Below are 12,728 nucleotides of genomic sequence, written 5' to 3'. Positions count from 1 at the left end.
CCCCGACAAGGAGAGGAGCTGATCTTATACCTCGCCGTGGGAAGCTGGCCTATAGCCTCAGCCCAAGTCAGGGAAAATGAGAGCGGACAACAACCAATCTACTTTATCAGTAAGGCTCTACAAGGGGCTGAAATAAACTATCAAAAGATAGAGAAGCTCACCTATGCCCTTATACTCACTTCCCGATGACTCCGACCATACTTTCAGGCCCACGCCATCAGAATACGGAACAACCAACCCATAAAAGGTATCGTACAGAAAACTGACTTAGTTAGAAGAATCCTACAATGGGCAGTGAAGTTGTCTGAATTTGACCTTAAGTATGAAGCTCGGATAGCTATCAAGTCTCAATACCTGGCCGACTTCGTCGCAGAATACACCGACACCCCAGGCACCCCCACTAACTGGAACCTCTACATTGACGGCTCATCAAACAAAGTTGAGAGTGGAGCAGGTGTCATCCTAGAAAGTGACCAGGGAACTCAACTCGAACTCTCCTTAAAGTTCAAGTTTCCTGCCTCAAATAACAAAGCCGAGTATGAGGCCCTATTGGCTGGTTTGAAGCCAACTAGGGAAGTTGGAGCCCAAAAGCTTACCATCTTCAACGACTCACAAGTAGTCACCTCACAAATAGAAGGGAGCTACTAGGCCAAGGATCCTATCATGAAGAAATACCTATACAAGACCAAAGAACAGCTCAGAAAACTCACGGGATACAAGATCCAACATATACCTCGGGAACAAAACGCCCGAGCTGATGCACTTTTGAACCTAGCCAACACCAAACAGGGGGCAACAATAGAAGCCTAATCTAAAAAACACTACAATACCCATCAACCTCAGAAGAAGAGAAGGTCCTAAGCATATCAAGCCAGGACCAAGGGTGGACGGCTCCTATAATCAGTTACCTCAAATCCGAAACACTCCCCGCGGATAAAAAAGAGGCAAAAAGGCTAGTACGAGAAGTACAGTACTACACCATAGTGCACGATATCCTATATAGGAGAGGAATTTCCACACCCCTCGTAGAATGCGTCCTGACCTCCGCTACAAAGGAAGTTCTAGAAGAAGTTCATAATATTATGTACGGCAACCACCTTGGGACGCGAGCTCTTTCCAAAAAGGTACTCCGAGCTGGTTTTTACTGGCCGACCTTGCAAAAGGAAGCAACAGAGTTCACTAAAACATGCCCACCATGCCAGAAACATGCCCACTTCCATCTCGCACCACTCGAAGAGCTCATCTGTGTCACTTCACCCTTACCATTTGCAAAGTGGGGACTCGACCTCCTCGAACTATTCCCCAGGGATCGGGGCAAGTCAAGTACCTCCTTGTAAGAATAGACTACTTCACAAAGTGGATCGAGGCAGAGCCATTAGCATCCGCCAAAGAAGTCAGAAGTTCCTATACTGAAATGTTGTCACGAGGTTCGGGGTCCCATGCTCCATCACTACAGACAATGGCACTCAATTCACCGATGCGGGCTTCAGGAACTTGGTAGCCGATCTAAAAATTAAGCACTAGTTTACCTCTGTAGAACACCCACAAGCCAACGAACAGGTGGAAGCCGCCAACAAAGTCATATTGGCCGGGTTAAAACGAAGACTGCAGAACGCAAAAGGAGCTTGGGCTGAAGAGCTCCCACATGTCCTATGGGCGTACTGGACAATACCACACTCCACCACTGGAGAATCACCCTGCCGCCTTGCTTACGGAATGGAGGCAATGATTCCTGTGGAAGTAGAAGAAAAATCCCCCAGGTTACTCCTCTACAATGAAAACACCAACTCCCAAGCACAAAGGGAAGAGCTCGACCTATGGTGCACGAAATTGGAAATCACAGTTCTTCACAAATTTGCACAACTAACCAGCAAGTGCACTGGGTCGTCCAAGTAATACCTTACGTGAGTAAGGGTCGATCCCACGGAGATTGTTGGCTTGAAGCAATCTATGGTTATCTTGTAACTCTTAGTTTGGAAAACAATAAAATAATTCACTTATCAAATTTGATTGCAAGGAATAAAAGGGCAGAACACAAATTATACTTGTATGCAATGATGGAGAATATGTTGGAGTTTTGGAGATGCTTTGTCTTCTGAAATTCTGCTTTCCTCTGTTTCTGATTCACGCACGCATGTCCTCCTATGGCAAGCTGTGTGTTGGTGGATCACCGTTGTCAATGGCTACCATCCATCCTTCCAGTGAAAAGGGTCCAGATGCGCTGTCACCGCACGGCTAATCATCTGCAGGTTCTCAATCGTACCGGAATAGGATTTACTATCCTTTTGCATCTGTCACTATGCCCAGCACTCGTGAGTTTGAAGCTCGTCACAGTCATTCAATCCCTTAATCCTACTCGGAATACCACAGACAAGTTTTAGACTTTCCGGATTCTCTTGAATGCTGCCATCAATCTAGCTTATACCACGAAGATTCTGATTAAGAGATCCAAGAGATATTCATTCATTCTATGGTGGAACGTAAGTGGTTGTCAGGCACGCGTTCGTGGAGAAATGATGATGATTGTCACATTCATCACATTCATATTGAAGTGCGAATGGATATCTTAGATAGGAACACACATGTTTGAATGGAAAACAGAAATACTTGCATTAATTCATCGAGACACAGCAGAGCTCCTCACCCCCAACAATGGAGTTTAGAGACTCATGCTTTCAAAAGGTACAAAGTTCAGATCTAAAATGTCATGAGATCCAAAATAACTCTCTAAAAGTTGTTTAAATACTAAACTAGTAACCTAGGTTTACAGAAAATGAGTAAACTATGATAGATAGCGCAGAAATCCACTTCTGGGGCCCACTTGATGTGTGATGGGGCTGAGACTTAAGCTTCTCACGTGCCTGGGCTGTTTTGGGCGTTCAACGCCAGGTTGAGACTTGTTTCTGGCGTTGAACTCCAACTTGTAACTTGTTTCTGGCGCTGGACGCCAGACTGCAACATGGAACTGCCGTTGAACGCCAATTTACGTCATCTATCCTTGAGCAAAGTATGGACTATTATATATTTTTGGAAATCCCGGATGTCTACTTTCCAACACAATTTGAAGCGCGCCATTTGGAGTTCTGTAGCTCCAGAAAATCCACTTTGAGTGCAGGGAGGTCAGAATCCAAAGCATCAGCAGTCCTTTTTCAGCCTGAATCAGATTTTTGCTCAGCTCCTTCAATTTCAGCCAGAAAATACCTGAAATCACAGAAAAATACACAAACTCATAGTAAAGTCCAGAAATATGAATTTTGCCTAGAAACTACTGAAAATAAACTAAAAACTAACTAAAACAAACTAAAAACTATATGAAATTAACCCCAAAAAGCGTATAAAATATCCGCTCATCAACCTACTCTCGAAAGTCCGAGAAAAAGTCCGGATTAGAGAGGAAGCACTAAAGCGTCGAATGGCTTCAAGGTATAACCAGAAAGTAGTCCGGCAAAGCTTCACTACCGATGACCTCATTTTAATCCGAAATGATATCGGAGCAGGTCAGTTAGGAGAATGGAAGCTAGTAGCCAACTGGAAAAGATCCCGAGGTCATGGCATGCCTGCAACCTAAGGAGGTACTAGAGCTAGAAAAATATCTCAGGCTAAGGCGCACTCTTTTTCCTAAAGAGTTTTTTGATGAGGCCCCAGACCAAGATCTAAGAGCTGCCCAAACTAGAAGGGTACGCACTCACATGTACACACTCTTATTTATATTTTTATCTTATCACTTGAATAAAATTTTGAGATTCCCCAAAAAGGTTTCCTACCAAGACACATTAATTTACGCTTAAAAAATGCAAAATTCATCGCCCGACCAAGAAAGGTCGGCAAGGTGAAACGATAAAGCTCAAGTTAATGCAAGAAGTTATAAAAAGTAACCCATATAAAGCGACCTGACGAGGTCGGACTAAAAATGGGATTACTAAAAATAACTTGAAGAGGCCTGACAGAGAAGTCAGACCAATGAAAGGATCACTAGAGAGGGAACAAACCATGCAAAAGCCAAAAAAGTTGAAAACCCTAGGCTCGAGGTGCTCAGCTAAAAGGTACGAGTCTTAAAAAAAGACGTAACTTAAAAAGCAAAAGCACGACCTCAAGAACGAAGCTATAAACATTAGCATGTCCTCATGCTTAGCTTAAGAAGATAAAATGAATGAGTAGGGAAAAGTAAGACTCATGCAATGCAATGCAACCTATGTATATGAATGCAACTATATGATTCTGTCTACTTGGTTAAAAATAAGCTCTTCAAGACAAAAATAACTCGAACTTCACTAATTCAAACTATACAGTAAAGACAAGTAAACTTGTAAGAACACAGCTCATGAAAGTAGGCAACATAGAATTAAGCATTGAACCCTCACTGGTGGTGTATATACACTCTAGTCTCTCTAGTGTATCGAGTAATCACTCTACTCTTCTCTAATCATGCTTTCTAAACCTTGTTCTTCACCTAACCAATCAACAAATATTTAATGCACCAATGCAAATATTATGAGGTCTTTTCAAGGTTGTAATGGGGCCAAGGTAAAGGTGAGGGTATATATATGGCTAAATGAGCTGTAAAATGAATCCTTGATTAACCTAAGCTCTTACCTATATACACACTCTTATTTTCTTCTTAGAGCATCCTTAACTTACCCAAAGTTTTCCCACTTTTGTATTACATGCTCATGCATCAACTTTTCTCTTAACTTGTATCACATATGCATTGATCTTTTCATTAACATAACTTAGTATTGGGGTAATTTTGTCCCCTTATTTAATTACTTAATTACTTGAATATTTTTAGATTTGTTTTTAGCATAAAAATAAACATAACATTACCAATGCACATGGATTTTTAATTTTTCTAGTTTCACATAAGGAGGTACCCAAATTCCCATTATTTTATCATGACACATTCCCTTATTAACCCATGTTCCCACAAGCTTCCCAAACTCAATTGACACACAATTTCTATCTTAAGCTAACCAAAGATTCAATTGGGATATTTAATTATTTTTCTGCTTAAGGCTAGTAATGTGGTAAAATATAGAACAAATGGAATTTAAAAGGCTCAAAGTGGCTAATAAAGGTAATTGGAAGGGTAGGCTATTTTGGGATAAGTGAGCTTAAAACAAATAATGGCCTCAATCATACGCATGTATTTAATACATTAAACATTGGACATATAGGATGGAACAAAATAAAGATTACAATCATAGAGAAGTACACACACAAGAATAATATTTATTGTTAAATAATGTAACCATGTAATTAGGCTCAAATCTCACAAGTTGTGTGTTCTTAGCTTTTTAACTATGTTCCAATTACAACTTCTAACAATTTTAACACAAATTTTGATTAGTAAAATTTTTCAAAAATAGGATCTTAAAAAGAAACTTATTAATTTTCAAACCAAATAGACCATGCATGCAATTAACCTATTACTATACAATTTATCCTATCCTAAACAAAAGAAAAATTAACTAAATATCCTATTTTATTGGTGTTTAAGGAAAAGAAATTACCCATCAGTCAGGAACAAAGGGGGGCTGGTAGCAACATCTCCACCATCGGGACCGTCATGGCTCCCTGTGCTGGTAAATGAAGTGGAGTCCGGGGTGTCTCGGTCTTTTTTAGGTGGGTGGTTACCAACAAGTAGCTCCTTGAGGTATGTAAATCGGCGCTTGTTATGGCGCTCTCTTTGCTTTCCTTTCTGGTCAAGCCGGTCTAGCCTCTCAAGTATCTGATGGAGTAGTTGGTTTGTTGAAGGTGCTTGTGATGTGGAAGAAGAAGGGATATCTTCTGCTGGTTCTGTGCTCCGGTTGATAGTAGCTGCTGGAGGTCTAATATACTTCCCGTTAGGGACGTATTGATCATCTCGTGAAATCATGGCTTTGGTGTCCCCAGCTCTGTAGGAGACTCCGGCTGCTGAGACTAGATCTGAAACCAAGGCGGGGTGATGAGCGGATAATTTATACGCTTTTTGACATTGTTTTTAGTATGTTTTTAGTAGGATCTAGTTACTTTTAGGGATGTTTTCATTAATTTTTATGTTAAATTCACATTTCTGGACTTTACTATGAGTTTGTGTGTTTTTCTGTGATTTCAGGTATTTTCTGGCTGAAATTGAGGGACTTGAGCAGAAATCAGATTTAGAGGTTGAAGAAGGACTGCTGATGCTGTTGGATTCTGACCTCCCTGCACTCAAAGTGGATTTTCTAGAGCTACAGAACTCGAAATGGTGCGCTTCCAATTGCGTTGGAAAGTAGACATCCAGAGCTTTCCAGCAATATATAATAGTCCGTACTTTAGCCAAGAATAGATGACGTAAACTGGCGTTCAACGCCAGCTTTCTGCCCAAATCTGGCGTCCAGCGCCAGAAAAGGAGCCAAAACCAGAGTTGAACGCCCAAACTGGCACAAAAACTGGCGTTCAACTCCAAGAAGGACCTCTACACGTGCAACACTCAAGCTCAGCCCAAGCACACACCAAGTGGGCCCTGGAAGTGGATTTATGCATCAATTACTTACTCATGTAAACCCTAGTAGCTAGTTTATTATAAATAGGACATTTTACTAGTCTTTTTGACCATCTTTGGACGCATGGTTCTCAGATCAGAGGGGCTGGCTATCTCGGCCATGCCTGGACCTTTCACTTATGTATTTTCAACGGCAGAGTTTCTGCACTCCATAGATTAAGGTGTGGAGCTCTGCTGCTCCTCAAAGATTAATGCAAAGTACTACTGTTTTCTATTTAATTCAACTTATTCTGCTTCTAAGATATTCATTCGCACTTCAACCTGAATGTGATGAACGTGACAATCATCATCATTCCCTATGAACGCGTGCCTGACAACCACTCTCGTTCTACATTAGATTGAATGAGTATCTCTTAGATCTCTTAATCGGAATCTTCGTGGTGTAAGCTAGAATGATGGCGGCATTCAAGAGAATCCGAAAAGTCTAAACCTTGTCTGTGGTATTCCGAGTAGGATTCAATGAATGAATTACTGTGACGAGCTCCAAACTCGCGATTGCAGGGCGTCAGTGACAGACGCAAAAGGATAGTAAATCCTATTTCAGCAAGATCGAGAACCGACAGATGAATAGCCGTGCCGTGACAGGGTGCGTTGATCATTTTCACTGAGAGGATAAGGTGAAGCCATTGACAAGGGTGATGCCTCCAGACGATTAGCCGTGCCGTGACAGGGCATTGGATCATTTTCCCGAGAGATGACCAAAAGTAGCCGTTGACAATGGTGATGTATCACATAAAGCCAGCCATGGAAAGGAGTAAGACTGATTGGATGAAGATAGCAGGAAAGCAGAGGTTCAGAGGAACGAAAAGCATCTCCGTTCGCTTATCTGAAATTCCTACCAATGATTTACATAAGTACCTTTATCCCTATTCTATTATTTATTATTCGAAAACATCATTATCAATTTATATCTGCCTAACTGAGATTTGCAAGGTGACCATAGCTTGCTTCATACCGACAATCTCCGTGGGATTCGACCCTTACTCACGTAAGGTATTACTTGGACGACCCAGTGCACTTGCTGGTTAGTTACACGGAGTTGTGAACCATGGTCTTGGCATCATGTTTTTGGCGCCATTTCCAGGGAAAGAAAGAGCAATGAATTTTACATAATTAAAGTGTAATCACGATTCTGCGCACCAAGTTTATGGCGCCGTTGCCGGGGATTGTTCGAGTTTGGACAACTGACGGTTCATCTTGTTGCTCAGATTAGGTAATTTTCTTTTTGTTTTCTTTTCAAAAATTTTTCAAAAATCTCTCAAAATTTTCTCACCTGTTTTCGAAAAAAAAAAATTTACTCAAAATAATGTTTTCAAAAATAAATTATTCTATGGCTTCAAAAATTTTTAAGAATAAATTCTAGTGTTTCATGAAGCATGTTGAAGCCTATCTGGCTGTAAAGCCATACCCAAACTGCTTTGGGATTGGCTAATCACCTCAGTGGAGTCATGCCCAATCCTTCTGGATAGGGTATGTCAGGCTTGTCATGTCTGAATTACACTCATATTTTTATTAAAGCTTGGCTGGCTATTAAGCCATGCCTGACCCTTTGATTGGAGCTTTAAGACTAACATGACAAGATTCCTGGAATTCATATTAAAGATTTTGAAATCCTTATCTTTGTTTTTCAAATAATTTTCGAAAAAAAAAACCAAAAAAAATTTAAAAAATCATAAAAAATCAAAAATATTTTTGTGTTTCTTGTCTGAGTCTTGAGTCATATCATAAGTTTGGTGTCACTTGCATATTCATCTTGCATTTTTCAAAAATCCATGCATTCATAGTGTTCTTCATGATCTTCAAGTTGTTCTTGGTCAGTCTTCTTGTTTGATCTTGATGTTTTCTTGTTTTGTGTCTTTTCTTGTTTTACATGTGCATCTTTCGTTTATTAGAGTCTAAACATGAAAGATTTCTAAGTTTGGTGTCTTGCATGTTTTCTTTGCATATAAAATTTTTCAAAAATATGTTCTTGATGTTCATCATGATATTCACAGTGTTCTTGGTGTTCATCTTGACATTCATAGCATTCTTGCATACATTCATTGTTTTGATCTAAAAATTTCATGCATTGCATTATTTTACTTGTTTTCCTCTCTCATCATAAAAATTCAAAAAAAAATAAAAAAAAATATATTTCCCTTTTTCTCTCATCAAATTCAAAAATTTGGATTGACTTTTTCAAAAAATTTTTAAAATCTAGTTGTTCTCATGAGTCAAATCAAATTTTCAATTTGAAAATCTTATCTTTTTCAAAATCTTTTTCAAAAATCAAATCTTTTTCAAATTTCTTAGTTATTTTCGAAAATTATAAAAATATTTTTCAAAAGAATCTTTTTCTTAATTTTATATCAAATTTTCGAAAATAACAATAACAATTAATGTTTTGATTCAAAAATTTCAAGTTTGTTACTTGCTTGTTAAGAAAGATTCAAACTTTAAGTTCTAGAATCATATCTTGTGATTTCTTGTGAATCAAGTCATTAATTGTGATTTTAAAAAAATCAAATCTTTTTCAAAAACTAATTTCTCTCATATCTTTTCAAAAATATCTTCTTATCTTATCTTTTTCAAAAATTTGATTTCAAAATATCTTTTCTAACTTCCTAACTTCCTATCTTTTCAAAATTTGTTTCAACTAACTCTTTGTTTGTTTCTTATCTTTTTCAAAACCACCTAACTAACTCTCTCTCTCTCATTTTCGAAATTTCTTTCTTCTTTTTCAAAATTTCTTTTTAATTAACTATTATTTTAATTTTTAAATCTTAATTTTCGAAAAACTACTAACATTTTTCAAAAACTATTTTAAAAAATCACTAACTCTTTTTCAAAAATTGTTTTCGAAAATTCACTTCCCCCTCTCATCTTCTTCTATTTGTTTATTGATATACTAACATCTTTCCTTCACATCACTCACTAAATTCGAACCCCCTCTTCCATCTGTGTTCGAATTTCCTCTTCTTCTTTTCTTCTACTCACATAAGGACCTTTATACTGTGGTAAAGAGGATCCCTATTGTTATTATTTTTGTGTGCCCTCTTCTTTGTCATATGAGTAGGAGCAAGGACAAGAACATTCTTGTTGAAGCAGATCCAGAACCTGAAAGGACTCTGAAGAGAAAATTAAGAGAAGCTAAATTACAACAATCCAGAGATAACCTTTCAGAAATTTTCGAACAGGAAGAGGATATGGCAGCCGAAAATAATAATAATGCAAGGAGAATGCTTGGTGACTTTACTGCACCCAATTCCAATTTACATGGAAGAAGCATCTCCATTCCTGCCATTGGAGCAAACAACTTTGAGCTGAAACCTCAATTAGTTTCTCTGATGCAGCAAAACTGCAAGTTTCATTGAACTTCCATCTGAAGATCCTTTTCAGTTCTTAACTGAATTCTTGCAGATCTGTGATACTGTTAAGACTAATAGAGTAGATCCTGAAGTCTACAGGCTCATGCTTTTCCCATTTGCTGAAAGAGACAGAGCTAGAATATGGTTGGACTCTCAACCTAAGGATAGCCTGAACTCTTGGGATAAGCTGGTCAAGGCTTTCTTAGCGAAGTTCTTTCCTCCTCAAAAGCTGAGCAAGCTTAGAGTAGATGTTCAAACCTTCAGACAGAAAGAAGGTGAATCCCTCTATGAAGCTTGGGAGAGATACAAAGGACTGACCAAAAAGTGTCCTTCTGACATGCTTTCAGAATGGACCATCCTGGATATATTCTATGATGGTCTGTCTGAGTTATCTAAGATGTCATTGGATACCTCTGCAGGTGGATCCATTCACCTAAAGAAAACACCTGCAGAAGCTCAAGAACTCATTGACATGGTTGCAAATAACCAGTTCATGTACACCTCTGAAAGGAATCCTGTGAATAATGGGACGCCTGTGAAGAAGGGAGTTCTTGAGATTGATACTCTGAATGCCATATTGGCTCAGAATAAAATATTGACTCAGCAAGTCAATCTGATTTCTCAGAGTCTGAATGGAGTGCAAGCTGCATCCAACAGTACTCAAGAGGCTTCTTATGAAGAAGAAGCTTATGATCCTGAAAACCCTACAATAGCAGAGGTGAATTACTTAGGTGAACCTTATGGAAACACCTATAATCCATCATGGAGAAATCAACCAAATTTCTCATGGAAGGATCAAAAGCCTCAATAAGGCTTTAATAATGGTGGAAGAAACAGGTTTAGCAATAGCAAGCCTTTTCCATCATCCACTCAGCAACAGACAGAGAATTCTGAGCAGAATCCATCTAGCTTAGCAAATTTAGTCTCTGATCTATCTAAGGCCACTGAGAGTTACATGAATGAAACAAGGTCTTCCATTAGAAATTTGGAAGCACAAGTGGGCCAGCTGAGTAAAAGGATCACTGAAATCCCTCCTAGTACTCTCCCAAGCAATACAGAAGAGAATCCAAAAGGAGAGTGCAAGGCCATTGACATAAGCACCATGGCCGAACCCAAAGAGGGAGAGGATGACGTGAATCCCAAGGAGGAAGACCTCCTGGGACGTCCAGTGATCAATAAGGAGCTTCCCTCTGAGGAACCAAAGGACTCTGAGGCTCATCTAGAGACCATAGAGATTCCATTGAACCTCCTTATGCCCTTCATGAGCTCTGATGAGTATTCCTCTTCTGAAGAGAATGAGGATGTTACTAAAGAGCAAACTGCCAAGTTTCTTGGTGCAATCATGAAGCTAAATGCCAAATTATTTGGCATTGATACTTGGGAAGTTAAACCTCCCTTGTTCATCAATGAACTAAGTGATCTGGATCAATTGACATTGCCTCAAAAGAGAGAGGATCCTGGAAAGTTCATAATACCTTGTACCATAGGCACCATGATCTTTAAGGCTCTGTGTGACCTTGGTTCAGGGATAAACCTCATGCCCCTCTCTGTAATAGAGAAACTGGGAATCTATGGGGTGCAAGCTACTAAAATCTCATTAGAGATGGCAGACAATTCAAGAAAACAGGCATATGGACAAGTAGAGGACGTGTTAGTAAAGGTTGAAGGCCTTTACATCCCTGCTGATTTCATAGTCCTGGATACTAGAAAGGAAGAGGATGAATCCATCATCCTAGGAAGACCTTTCCTGGCCACAGCAAGAGCTGTGATTGATGTTGACAGAGGTGAACTAGTCCTTCAATGGATTGAGGACTCCCTTGTGTTTAAAACTCAAGGATCTCCCTCTGCAACCATGGAGAGGAAGCATGAAAAGCTTCTCTCAAAGCAGAGTCAACCCAAGCCCCCACAGTCAAACTCTAAGTTTGGTGTTGGGAGGCCACAACCAAACTCTAAGTTTGGTGTTGAACTCCCATATCCAAACTCTAAGTTTGGTGTTGGAGAGTCTCAACAATGCTCTGAACATCTGTGAGGCTCCATGAGAGCCCACTGTCAAGCTATTGACATTAAAGAAGCGCTTGTTGGGAGACAACCCAATGCTTATTTATCTAACTATATTTTTCTTAGTTATATGTCTTTATAGGTTCATGATCATGTGGAGTCACAAAATAAACAAAAAAAAAATCAAAAACAGAATCAAAAACAGCAGAAGAAAAATCACACCCGGGAGGAGCATCTGTCTGGCGTTCAAACGCCAGAACAGAGCATGGTTCTGGCGCTGAACGCCAAGAATGGGCAGCATCCTGGCGCTGAACGCCCAGAACAAGCATGGTTCTGGCGTTCAACGCCAGAAATGGCAGCAAAGGGGCGTTGAACGCCCAAAATGGGCACCAACCTGGCGCTGAACGCCCAGAGTTGTGGGCAAGGGCATTTTACATGCCTAAATTGGTGCAGGGATGTAAATGCCTTGACACCTAAGGATCTGTGAACCCCACAGGATCATCTCAGGATCTATGGACCCCACAGGATCCCTACCTACCTCATCATCTCTCTTTCCATTCATGATCATCCCTTCTGTTTTCCATTTACCACTCACATCCATACACCCACTACCTTCAAAATTCAACATCTCTCTCCCACCCAATCCCACCCATATGGCCGAATACACACTCCCATCCATCTCCTCCATATCTTCTTCTTATTCTTCTATTCTTTCTTCTTTTGCTCGAGGGCGAGCAACATTCTAAGTTTGGTATGGTAAAAGCATAGCTTTTTTGTTTTTTCCATAACCATTGATGGCACCTAAGGCCAGAGAAACCTCTAGAAAGAGGAAAGGGAAGACAAAAGCTTCCATCAAGGGT

General features: G+C 39.7%; 1 non-coding gene across 1 annotated transcript; it reads right to left on the bottom strand.

Annotated features, from left to right (window-relative positions):
* Positions 1-10,105: 10,105 nt before the first annotated feature.
* LOC112788455 (small nucleolar RNA R71) lies at positions 10,106-10,213 on the bottom strand. The gene has a single exon (XR_003195817.1). It is a non-coding gene; the product is annotated as a small nucleolar RNA R71 (small nucleolar RNA).
* Between the last annotated feature and the right edge of the window lie 2,515 nt (positions 10,214-12,728).

The sequence above is a fragment of the Arachis hypogaea genome, chromosome 20 (genome assembly GCF_003086295.3).
Source record: "Arachis hypogaea cultivar Tifrunner chromosome 20, arahy.Tifrunner.gnm2.J5K5, whole genome shotgun sequence".
In the NCBI taxonomy this organism is placed as follows: domain Eukaryota; kingdom Viridiplantae; phylum Streptophyta; class Magnoliopsida; order Fabales; family Fabaceae; genus Arachis; species Arachis hypogaea.
The sequence above is the reverse complement of the archived record's forward strand: the minus strand, read 5'-3'. Positions and strand labels throughout refer to the sequence as shown.